Raw genomic sequence first — 13082 nt, 5'->3', positions numbered from 1 at the left:
AGTATAACTGTCACCGACACGTGCACACAGTGTGAACAGGACGTAATAAATAAGAAATAAAGGCGGCGCCACATTTTAGTGTCTTTTCTTAACGTGTTGCTTCACTCTGTGCTCAACGCGCGCGCTCTCCATGCAGTGAATGAGGTGGCTGGTGCTTCCTGTCTCACTGGATGGTTGTAAGAATTGGTCACTAACCATCTTCCGAATGCCATGACTAGGTGACGTGTTTGTCTGGACATGATCAAGTACTCAGGTGCCTCAGTGTCTGCACCTCTGTGGTTACTTTCTGGGGATGGGGTTAGACCGGTTGTCTGCCTGGGTAGTTAAGTGAACATAAAGACCTTCACCTTGAGCAAAATGAACTCTTTAAGGGCAAATACAAAGTCAACCTTCATCCACATACCAACTTTGTTTGGTCCCCAACTCAATTTCCACCAAAGAGAATTGTAGTTTAGATGATATTAAAGTGAGTTGAGTTTAATATCACTCCAAGAAGTCTCATGATACAGTACAATGAGTAAGTTTTATTCTTTTTCCTGAAACCAACATGTTTGAGAACAAATTGTCCGCTGGCCTGCAGGTAATTTGTGTTCAACATCTGTTGACAGCTGATTTAACTCAGTGAAACTTGGAAGATGAACACAGTTTCAGTGGTGCAGAAAAACCAAACATAAGTGAACGTTTACACTTTAAAAGCTGTATTTCTTCCCCCCCTCCCTCCTCGATTCAAGCTCACAACATTTGGGCAGGCAGGGTTCCATTATTGTGTGCCGAGTTTGTTATTCGGTGGTTTTCACACCTTGTAGTCACTCAGGCTTTGCTGGGTAGGCATTCTGCAAGAGCACATCTTCAGCTCAATGTGACATGTGGCAAAGCAGTCAGTACTTGATTCAATCTGATTTGTATGTGGCCGGACTTGGTTTATGGTCTGTGGATTGTTTTGAGCAGAAAGATGTCACGTACAACTGTTCTCATCGGGTAAGACTGCATTCACCTCAGTGTTGCCACGAAAATATTTTGCCTTCATGACTTTATTCATTTTATTTTCTATATAAATCTACTGAATTGTCAGACAGCTACAAACTCTGAGTGCCAACTTCAACTTCTTATGAATATAGCACCAGATCACAAAGTTGTCCCCAGGTGCTTCGCAAACGTAAGGGCTCCTTCACACATAGTGCGAAGTTTGGACGAAGTATGCACTTAGTGCGCATGACGCAGGAAGTGTGTGCAAACCGTGTGAAATCGTCCCTGCCTCTCACACCTCGTACACCTGTTACTACAACTATTTGCACACACAAGCGCCTGAAAGACAAAGTGCGCTGTGTGAACCCATCGCACCCTCTCGCGGCTGGTGTCGGCCAAATTCCAGGTGTCACGCTCGAACATCTAACACCGCTCGCATGGCACTTAGAAAATGTGTGGCCAGTCACACTCTTCACACGACTGCAGACTGCAGGCGACCATTGTCGTACTGGCAGAGAAATTTCTAAGTTCCCCACGAGTGTGACTTTGGTGTGTGTCCTGAGAGCTGACAGGAGGTGTGGCTATGAAAGAAGCAGCTGTGGTGATCTGTCATTATGGACATCCCAGCTGGACAACACCTACTGTGTTTGGACAGACATGGACTAACACCTGTCCACTGTGAGGCGCGTGTGTCTGATTGCTGTACTTACGTGGATATACGAGGTCTGTTAGAAAAGTATCCAACCTTTTTACTTTTTTCAAAAACCATATGGATTTGAATCACGTGTGATTGCATCAGCCAAGCTTGAACCTTCATGCGCATGCGTGAGTTTTTTCACGCTGTTGGTTGCGTCATTCACCTGTGAGCAGGCTTTGAGTGAGGTGTGGTCCACCCCTCTCGTCTATTTTTTATTGCAAATAAATGTCTGAGCGATTTGGAGCTTTGCTGCATCAATTTTTTTCCAGAAACTGTAAGAGACCTCCAGGTGGACACCGTTCGGAAAATTAATATGGCTTTCAGGGACGATTTTATGGTGATTACACAGATTAAGGAGTGATCCAGACGGTTTAAAGACCGCCCACAACTGCTGAGAGCGCGGCGCGCTCCCAGCCCCCATCAACAGGCTGACACCCCACTGGAACAACCAGATCATTTCCAACGTGAAGGCTTTGTTGATCCGGGACCTCGTCTGACTTTCACAAAAAGGCAGAAGATGTGGACATCAGAAGTTTTTCGGTACATTCCACCATTACAGGAGTTTTTTTCATGGAAAGAAAAGCGGAGGGACGCGCCATGGAGCCGTTCATTACGCGAGACAAAACCACCTCGGTGTTGGTCTCTCAGGACAGCTTTCGGGTGGATTTCAGACGGATTCCGGTTGCGTTTCAGTCGTGTGATTATCCGATTGTGATTGTGCATGAGCTGGACCTGCCCCAACATGTCCTGGAAGGCTTCATCATGGCGTTGCTTTGCGCCATGCAGCTCCACCGTGACGCGCGGAATTCCTCCGCACGTCTGTCTCAATGTGCCGAAAAAATGCTGATGTCCACGTCTTTTCACAATTCCTGTGCTAGTCAGATGAAATACCGGATCAAGACAGCATCCAGTTTAGAAATGAACGGCACATTCCACTGTTACAGGAGTTTTTGTCATGGAAAGAAAAGCGGAGGGACGCGCCACAGAACCGTTCATTACGCGGGACAAAACCACCTCGGTGTTGGTCTCATAGGACGGCTTAAAGGTGGATTTCAGACGGCTGTCGGTTCCTTTTCAGTCGTGTGATTGTGATTGTGCATGAGCTGGACATGCCCCAACATGTCCTGGAAGGCTTCATCACGGCGTTGCTTTGCGCCATGCAGCTCCATCGCGACACGCGGTGGAGCCGCTCCTCTTTCCATGACAAAAACTCCTGTAACAGTGGAATGTGCCGTTCATTTCTAAATTGGACGTTGTCTTGATCCGGTATGTCGTCTGACTAGCACAGGAATTGTGAAAAGAGTGGACATCAGCATTTTTTCAGCACATTGAGACAGACGTGCGGAGGAATTCCGCGCGTCGCGATGGAGCTGCATGGCACAAAGCAACGCCATGATGAAGCCTTCCAGGACATGTTGGGGCAGGTCCAGCTCATGCACAATCACAATCGGATAATCACACGACTGAAAAGCAACCGGAATCCATCTGAAATCCATCTTTAAGCCGTCCTGTGAGACCAACACCGAGGTGGTTTTGTCCCGCGTAATGAATGGCTCCGTGGCGTGTCCCTCCACTTTTCTTTCCATGAAAAAACTCCTGTAACGGTGGAATGTACTGAAAAAGTGCTGATGTCCACATCTTCAGCCTTTTTGTGGAAGTCAGACGAGGTCCCGGATCAACAAAGCCTTCACGTTGGAAATGATCTGGTTGTTCCAGCGGGGTGTCAGCCTGTCGATGGGGGCTGGGAGCGCGCCGTGCTCTCAGCAGTTGTGGGCGGTCTTTAAACCGTCTGGATCACTCCTTAATCTGTGTAATCCCCATAAAATCGGCCCTGAAAGCTATATTAATTTTCCGAACGGTGTCCACCTGGAGGTCTCTCACAGTTTCTGGAAAAAAATTGATGCAGCAAAGCTCCAAATCGTTCAGACATTTATTCGCAATAAAAAATAGACGAGAGGGGTGGACCACACCTCACTCAAAGCCTGCTCACAAGCGAATGACACAACCGACAGGCATGAAAAAACTCACGCATGAGCACGAAGGTTCAAGCTTGTCTGACGCAATCACACGTGATTCAAATCCATATGGTTTTTGAAAAAAATAAAAAGGTCGGATACTTTTCTAACAGACCTCGTAAATAAAATCATATATCATCTTGATGACAAGCTGCAGCAAGCGAGCACACGCACATAGCAGACACTGATAGCCCCCCAGGTTGAAACGGACTGTCAGATCAGAACACGCAGCAGGCGATCTGACCTTCACATCGCCCACTTGAGCTCTGATCCACATGATGTGGTGTCTGTGCTGCAGTGAGCCATCCACAAGACAGGCATGTCGGGCAGAACACGCTTGTTGGGCAGAGGATGCATGCGGCCGACTGGACGCACCAGACCAGTAGCTGTGGACATGATCAGAGCCCACTGCTTCTCATTCCTGTCATTTGCTTGCTTGATAAATGTGGTGGTTTTATATGGTGTGCGATTTTATTTTATTTTATTTTTATTTTTTGCAATAGGTACTTCCATGTCCTTCCTGATATGAGGCAGATTCCTGCAGCTTTCAAAGGACAGCTCCATAGCTCAGTGGTAAAGTCTCTGACTGGCAGTCTGAGCTTTTGGAAGGCGCAAGTTTGCGTCCCGTGGGTGGTATGTTTTTTCTTTCTTTTTTTTAATTCCACATGAGCAGTGTGATGTGGTCCCACAGGTACCGGCTGGTTTTAATTTGTATTTATTCCACATAAGCGGTGCAATCATATGGTGCACCTCGCACTGTTCCTGCTCGACAGACTCTGTCACGTGTGCAAACCCTCACACTGAGCTCCTGCACGCCTGCCCGTTGGCACGATGTTTTGTGGTGCACGAATTAGAACTGTTTTGCTCTGTTTCACCGTTTTCGACCAGGTGTCGACCAAACTTCGTACTATGTGTGAAGGGGCCCTAAGGTTTAACCTCACCCAACATACTGAGCAAGCACATTACTAACAGTCGTTGGAAAGTCTTCCTTGGGTGTTTTTTATTTTATGAAGAAACCTCAAGCAGACCAGACCCAGAAGGGTGACCATCCACTCTGGACATCCTACCAATAACAATTTGACAAATAAAGTACAACAAAGAATTGTCAACCATGCAAAACAGAGAAGATGCACCATTTACTGATTCTGCGATGATCAGAGCATCATCCACAATGTCAAGATTAGTAAACCTTTCCTTGCCAACAAACACACCTACGCTGCTGCTCTCTACAACCTTGAGCACATGGGCTTTCTATGGGCTCAGCTTCATTTTGTGTCAGATGGTGGTCTGCTAAGGTTAAGAAGAAGTCAGCTTTTGCTTTTCAATTCTGCTGAATCCTTTTAAATCAATCTTTGGTGTTTGTACTTTGAATCTATTTTACTGAAGGTTTTTAAAAATAATGCAATTATGCTATATTTGAACAATGAATAACCACCATAAAGCAGCTACTTAAGAAACAATATTAATGGTGCCACTGTGGTGTTCTTCCAGTGAGGCTGAAAAGAGACAAAAACGTAATTTGTGCTTTCTGTTGACCACAATACCTTTTTTCTCTCAAAACAAGTCTAGTATGGAGGATGAGGAAACCATTTGACTTCCTCATGGAACTGACCGTGTGCTTCTGAGTCACCAAGCTTCAGACAGTCTTGTCACGCCCACAGTGCTGACAGACAGCAGGCACGAGATTTTCCTTCTCCAATTCACAGGAGACAATACACGGCGCACACAGTTTGCACTTACTGTATTTTAATATGATGACACTGAGGGCCCCTTCACACATAGTACGAATAAGTACAAATCAAGGGGAAATCATGGCGGAACAGCTAGTATTAGCAAACCACCAAAACATTGAGCTGATGGGCAGGCCTGCACAATGCCGCTGTGACAGTTTCGTGTACACAGGAACACAGTGCGAGCAGCTGCGCAATGTGGTTAAAAAATAAATAAATAAAAATACATGCTGCAACAGTTTCATGTACACGAACATAGTGTGAGCAGCTGGAGCATGTGTAACCACATCATACAGCTGCTGTGTCCAAAAAATAAATAAATAAATAAAAATAAAAAAAATTCCACCCACGGGATTCAAACCTGCAAAGCTCTGATTGCCAACCAGAAACTTTACCACTGCACTACCATCGCTGTTCTTTAAATGGTGCGGAGAAATGTCTGAAATCAACAAAGACATGGAGGACGTGCGCTGTCTGTGGCCACTGCAACCCGGCACAAAGGTGAAAGATGTTTTAAGTATCTCCACGTGAGTACAGCAGGCAGAGACACGCCTCACGGAGGAATGTTGTAAGTTCATGTCCTTCAAAACACAGGCGCTGAACAGACCCTCTGTTCGTTCAGCGCCCAGACCAACGTGTCCCTCTCTGTGTTATGTGATCATTCATTTTCGTTATTTGTTATGTAATTGTGTATGTAGGTATTGTCATAATTATTTATATAGCTGCCTGGTGGTGGTTTCTGTGTATGTAATGTGTGCACTGAGCCGTCATCCAGCTGTTAGTGTGCTGTGATCAGCTGACAGGCCCCTCCCCGTGCTGTGTGTGATCAAACCTCGCTGTCCGGCCCCCATGTGATCAGATCTGTACATACATATAAGCATTTTATGCAAGTGTGCTCCCCACCCCCGCGGCATGGCAGATGTGTTGGGGGGAGACGGGGTGGGTGGGTGGGGGCTGACACATGCGCACACATGCCAGGCACATGCACCACGTGTGTTTCTTTTTGCAACTCCACACTCGTGGGGGTACTTAGACAAATTTCACATCCACCTCGAAAGTGATTGTCTGCTGACTGTTTAGGTGCTGACAGCGCTAATGGCCACACATTTTCTAAATGCCAAACGAGCGGTGTTAGATGTTTGTGTGTGTCAGCTGGAATTTGGCCAACACCTACTGCGAGAGGGTTCGATGGGCTCGCACAGTGCACACTCTGTCTTTCAGCCACTGGTGTGTGCAAATAGCTGTTGCAACAGGTGTACGAGGCGTTAGAGGCAGCTACGATTTTACACGTATTGCATACGTTTCTTGGTTCTTGCGCAAGTCATGCACAGTCATTGCTAATCAGTGATTTCTACAGTGTATTCTGCAATTCACACAGGACATTATGAGAGATAAACTTTAAAACAGATATCCTCCTTGGAGAAATATGTTCAAATGGAACTCAATGCAGCTGCCAGAGGAGAGGACCACAAAGTAAAATGATGAAGTAACCACTAAGTTTAGATTATGCAAGAAAAAGGTGCACCTACGGAAACTAGATTCAGTTCAGACATTGTTGTTATGGTGACGGTACCAACAGATGACAGCTTGGTTCTTCATTTGAGTCCTCTGATCTTACACGTGACGAAGGGGGAAAATACCACGAGCCCTGAACAACAAAGTGACGCGGTAACCACCAAAAATAACAAAATTCCCCCAATCCTCACATCTGAAAAGAACCACTCAGGTAGGAGAGTTGGTTATCGACTAAAATTACTCAGATTTCAAGTTTTGATTTGCTGGAACTCAACATTTCTTTTCATGAAATTCCTCTGTTTAAGCTGTGATGCAGATTCAGTGAACCCTCTGTGTTTCAGATCAGTGAAATTGTTCCATCAAAGTGTTAATTTTGTAAAATGTACAAAAAAAAAAAAAAAAAAAACACCCAACAAAAAACAAAACTTATTTATTTTTATTTTATTATTTATTTAATTTATTTTTGCTGATTTGTCACACAATAGAGACAAAAACATCATCACAAAAACATTATCCATGACAGCCGACGTGTGACTACATTTTATTACCATTAATAGTATTATTATTAGTCCTCGTCACCTGATTATTGGCATCATTGAAACATGTCACGAGGAGTAGCTCCCCCCCCAAACCCACCCATAAACGAAACTTTTGAAACAGTTGCGAAGAAAGTGTGTGTGGGGTGCTGAGTCAGTGCTTTTCTGACAGACGTTGCAATATGGACATGGGGTCAAATGTGCAAGTGCATCTATGATGCAAAAGGGGCTGTCTTTGGTAACTTAATTAATCATGGGTGTGTTTTGTGCATAACGTTAATTAAACCAATCACAGTGTCACCTGTTGTCTGTGAGAGCCGGGGTGCACTGGACTATTTTGGAGGTGAACCCAGAAGTGAGAGGTTTTCTGGTAAAGAAACAATTCTGTGTGCAAAGCATCAAAGAACATGAGCGCATAATTTACATATACAACCACCAAAGCTCCCTGATGTGAAACAGAGAGGTCAGGTTTTCTATTCCAAATTTTCTATTTCTCCATTAGCGTTTTCATTTGGTCTTTTTTTTTTCAAATCAGAACTGTTATGGTTTTGTCCACCAGTCAGCATCCTTATGTATACAAGCAGAGCATACGCACATCATGAACCCACCTACTATGTAAGGTGTATTGAAGGAATATTGCACAGTATAAACGGAAGAAAAACTCTGTGCTTGACTTTAGTCCACTTGACACTGTCCACTGCATCATGATAGTAATGAACCAACACTGCGGCTGACCTGGACCCAGTCTTAAACCAATGTGGTCATGAGAACACAAATGAGTGCAACACTTACTTCTTACATCATGTTGATACCAAGTGTGAAAATAACAAATGTGTCAGATGGAAACTGTCATTTTGTGGCAGGTGTAAGACTCGTGGTGAGATAATCCAGAAGAGAAAAATTTTTACATGAAAATTCAGTAAGGTATATCTTATACATTATATTCCAATTCTAAGATCATCTGACATTAAAAAAAAATCTAAACTACACAGTATGTGTCCTCCTCTATAACAGCTCATGCACCATTGGAGCTTTGAGCCTCATTTTCATGACTGATGGAGGTGTGAATGTTTGCAGGTTCATGCTCCTCGAGTGGTGTGGTGTGGTGTTAATACACACCTTGTAGTGCAGCAATGAATCATTCTCACTGTGTTAATGATGTGTTCCATAGGTTACACCGTCTTGCATTTCTCCATTCAATGTGCCTCACAATTAGAGTTTTCAATGAATCTGGTGCTTGTTCTTGTTCTTCTGCTGCCATGATCAGAGCCCTTCTATCTACTACCTTGTTCTTTTGGTCATTACCCAAAGTTCATGACCTTAGGTGGGAACAGGAGCGTGAAGAGTCTCGCCTTCTGGCTCAGCTCTTTCTCCATCATGATGGTCCGGTACTGCATCCGTCAAACATCAGACGCCGCCCCAATCTATCTGCTGACCTCACGCTCCTGCATCATTACAAACGTATGAGTGGGAGATGATAATTTTGTAATGATTTTGAATATTAATGGTTCTCAGCTTCACGGAGTAATACAGTAGTTTTAATACGACAACCGTTTGCTGATTAACTCATTTTATCAGTTTTAATCTTTTGCTGGATAGTTTTGGTTCTTTTCTCTGTGTGTACTGCAGAAAAATAATAATCTCGTGATGGGAGGAAAAAAAAGTCGAACAGTTGTTTTTCAACACGTGGTTAAGATTACATCGCAAAATTTGTACAGGAAACGTCTGTGGCCTTTTTTCTAAAGTTCTACTGAAACACAAGACGTTGAGCTAGAAAATAAGCTCCTGATGGTGAAATTCTGTCATCACAGTCGATATCATCTGAAACACGTTCATGTCAAATCTTTCGTGAAGTAGCTGACAGGTGTGAGTGATGCATCCTGTTAATGCAACAACGCATATAACTGCAACTCAAAATTGCTGCATTTTGTGTACTTCTGTTACGCTTTTGCATGTCGTTTTTTTTTTTTTTTTGTCTTCATTTGCTCTTCATATTTAAACTCAAGTACAACCTGGTCTCATGGCAAGTTCTGATTCAGCAGCAATATACATTAATCTATTGGTTTGTTATATTGTCACAAAAAATGCAAAAGTTTCATCATGGGAGCATGAATTTATTCTAATTCATTCCATGATGAGTGCATGTAATTAAAAGTGTAGCGGGGGTGGGGGTGGGGGGGTTAAGGTTAGGGTTGGAGTAGGAGTAGGGTTAGTAATAGTGAGTTAAAAAAAAAAAAAAAACCATCAGAAAAATTTGAATCATTTTGTGATGGGAGGACGAAAAAAAAAGTGAGACTGGACTGGGCAAGTAACAGATTATTAAAAATCATAATCAAGATTTATACACCGTGCACATTTTGCTGTGCAGTCTATTATTTTTTACTGAGCAATGTCAAATATTTACAGTGAAATTTTCTGTGAATCCTTAAAACCACTATTAACGCTGCTAAAATCAGCTAAATGAATCAGCTAATGAAAGTCTTTCAACCTTTTCTTGATTAGGTATGAAATCTCAGTTTGCTCAGCAATTCTACACTACCAGCCCAAAGTTTGGGCACACTTTCAATGGGGAAGTGTGACCAAACCTTTGACTGGTTGTATAGAATTTATGGGTTTCATGTTTCAAATAGCAGTTAATCTGTTTTCATCAGATAAACAGCTCCATCTTCTGGCATCTTCAGGTTACAGCAGGTTTTGCTGTGATGCAAAAATCTGATGTGAAGACATTAAAGTGACTGTGTGTCCTAACATAAGGACACTGTTGAATCCAGCGACAGGAAGCCAAAGGCGGGGTAGAGCGGCTCAGTGAATGCACAGTGGAATGTGTAGAGGTGGATCAGCGTGTGGACGGAGACTCGATAGAAGGACAGTGTACCAGCAGACCAGTCCAAATACACTGCCACTTTGTTTGAAGGAGACATGGGCGGGGTCAGGATGGCGGTTTTAATGTTATTGTGCCACGCATAGCAACACGTATCCGAGAGCTCCAGACTCCACGACTGAGCGTTCCATCCGAGTCTGCTGCCATCACGGGCTCCTGTCCTTCTGATTCCTCTGTACGTCACACCGACATCAACGCCCACCTCCCATTGGACCTCCCAGTAACAGCGTCCAGCAACACCGGCTGTGCACAGCAGCTGGTAGCACCAATCAAACCTGTCCGGGTGATCCGGGTACGGCTGCTTCTCCGCTGCCAGCATTACTTTTCTGTTGTCTTCAGAGAGCAGGATATTTCTGTGGGCCGTGTTCAGGTCTAACGTGAGCTCACAGGCATCTTCAGAAAAAAAAGACCCACCAGATGTTACAGATGGGGACTTTCTTAATGTCGTGTCCTGGTGGTTCTTACGTATCAAGATGAATGCACACTTACACTTCCTCAGACCAGGTTTCAACCACTGCACTCCCCCGTGGGCCACCCTGGAGGAGTTAACAGGCCAGTGTTGACTTTCATAACGTTCCAAAACGAGTGCATCATGTGACTGGTTCTCCATACCTGAGAATGTCCAGTTTCCAGAGCGGATCATCCAGTCCAGCAGTGAGCAGCTTCAGTCCTGCACCTCCTGGATGGTTGTAGCTCAGGTCCAACTCTTTCAGATGGGAGGGGTTGGACTTCAGAGCTGAAGCCAGACACAAGCAAGCTTCTTCTGTCAACAAACAACCTGACAACCTGCACACACAGACACAACATACTGCCCATGAGAACCCAATCCTGGATTCACTAACCCTCTCCAGTACAGTTCATGATAGATGTGGTGCAGCAGCCAAGAGCAAACTCAGGTTCAGGGTGCAAAGGGGGTGAGTTAGGACTCGATATCACTCAGGATGTGTCGTGGACAGACAAAAAACTCAACTTATCAGAGTGTCACGTGTCATTGCGCCACATTTGCTGTTATTATAAGAAGTGACGTGGTTTCTGTGTTGAGGAGGGAGAAACATGTTATAAATATATGGTATAAGCCAGAGTTTTTTTTAGGTTTTGAGGGTTTTTTTTTCTTTACTCTTACTCATGTTGTTATCTTGGGGGATTTTGTTGCATCAGGTTGTTATGGATAAGACGCGGATTGAGGAGCGGTCCAGTATCTGACTGAACCCAGCATGAAATAATCAGAAGCAGTTCCAAAAAGAAAACACGTTTATTTTTCTCCCTTTGTGCTATACATGAAATACTAAATAATTAGAGTTCTGGTGAGGTGAAAAGGCGGCGCGCTCTCTCAGCGTCTCAACAGTCGGAGTCCAAACGTTCAGGACTCAGGAGTTCCGCCAACACCCCCCCCCCAGGTGACTTTCCCAGACTGTACTCTGCGAAGGAGGAACAGAGATGAGATTATTCAACACTTATTACTACAAAATATTGTTTAGAGGCAAACTTATCAGCTACACGTTTAGGTCTGGTTTCAAAACTTAGTTCAAAGAGGCTGCTGCTCACAGCTAGTGGAGGATCATTAATCAATCATCGTAACAAAGGAGAGAGCCTCTTCTGCAGCACATTTTCCTCAGAGAACAGCCCCAAATCACCTGGGAAGGAAAATAAACACAACACAACCCAACCTTGTCCAGCCAAAACCCCCCCCCAACACACAACAGTACCCCCCCCCCGTCAACGGGAAGCCTCCCGGCGACCGCACAAACCAGACCCAAAAACAACCCCACACATCAAAGGCCAAAGCAGGAGGAGGGCAGAGATCACAGCAGGCAGCAGAGCCGGGAGATGCGGTAGAAAGGCTGGCCGGCATCAAAACAACAAAAAAAAAAACATCCCGAAACAATCCCAAACACAAAAACAAAACACACACAAAAAAAAGGCCCCCAGCATCCCCCCCAGAGAGTACCAGAAACATACCCCTGTGAAGCACACCGGGGTAAACACAAAAGAAAAACACAATACCCAACCCAACACCACCCCAGAGGACCGTCCCATCAAACCCTGGGGAGGAACAAAAAACACACAAACCCAAAAACCCCAACAAAAACCCCCCAACACAGTAAAACACAGGTCAAAGGAAAAAACAAACAACGCCCTCCCCCAACATGTGGAGCCCGACTTCCCCCAGGAGACATCGTCGTCAACCCCAGGAGCAACGACCACGGCAGGAGCCATCCAGGAATCCCTAGGCATACACGGGAGCCTTAACATCCCCCAGAGGACCGTCCCATCAAACCCCAGGAGACACCCCCACAACCCAGGAACCCCACCCCAGCCCAACACGGCCGGTCGGCCCCACAGTCAACCTCCCCCCCAGAGGACCGTCCCATCAAACCCCGTGGGGAAACAGGAGGAAACAAAAACCCCAAACCCCCAGGGATTTCCAAAAACCACCCCAGGAGCAAACAAAAACTACAGAAAGCTCCATTGACCTCCCCAGCACCCCGAAAGACCCTCCAGGTCCGTCGGGAAACACGTCGTGGCAATCGGCACAGGACTACTAAGCTGGAGAAGCCAATAGGAAAAACGCAACCCAGCTCCACCCCCAAGGGCAGGGGAAAACCGGCAAGATGGCCGGTGTCGACCCCCCGACTATACTCCAGCCTACCTGGAGGGGTGGGCAGCGGAAAAGGCGTACGGCACTGATCGGCCCCACCGCTCCGACTGGAGTATATCCCCACTGCCCGACACCTCAGCAAT

The 13082-nt window shown here is 45.2% G+C and overlaps 1 pseudogene; it reads right to left on the bottom strand.

Annotated features, from left to right (window-relative positions):
* Positions 1-9740: 9740 nt before the first annotated feature.
* LOC117524948 overlaps positions 9741-13082 on the bottom strand; it is a 35739-nt pseudogene continuing 32397 nt past the window's right edge.

This window comes from Thalassophryne amazonica, chromosome 14, assembly GCF_902500255.1.
Source record: "Thalassophryne amazonica chromosome 14, fThaAma1.1, whole genome shotgun sequence".
Lineage (NCBI taxonomy): Eukaryota > Metazoa > Chordata > Actinopteri > Batrachoidiformes > Batrachoididae > Thalassophryne > Thalassophryne amazonica.
Note: the sequence above shows the minus strand (reverse complement) of the source record. Positions and strands in the feature narration are given on the sequence as shown.